This window comes from Bison bison, unplaced genomic scaffold (genome assembly GCF_000754665.1).
Source record: "Bison bison bison isolate TAMUID 2011002044 unplaced genomic scaffold, Bison_UMD1.0 scf7180017864371, whole genome shotgun sequence".
Lineage (NCBI taxonomy): Eukaryota > Metazoa > Chordata > Mammalia > Artiodactyla > Bovidae > Bison > Bison bison.
Genome location: NW_011494943.1, coordinates 6,331,316 through 6,331,649, shown reverse-complemented (window position 1 = coordinate 6,331,649; position 334 = coordinate 6,331,316).

Genomic DNA, 334 nt, shown 5'->3' with positions numbered 1-334 from the left:
GCGTATAAGTTAAATAAGCAGGGTGACAATATACAGTCTTGACATACTCCTTTTCCTATTTGGAACCAGTCTGTTTTTCCATGTCCAGTTCTAACTGTTGTTTCCTGACCTGCATATAAGTTTCTCAAGAGGCAGGTCAGGTGGCCTGGTATTCCCATCTGTTTCAGAATTTTCCATAGTTTATTGTAATCCACGCAGTCAAAGGCTTTGGCATAGTCAATAAAGCAGAAATAGATGTTTTTCTGGAACTCTCTTGCTTTTTCCATGATCCAGCGGATGTTGGCAATTTGATCTCTGGTTCCTCTGCCTTTTCTAAAACCAGCTTGAACATCTG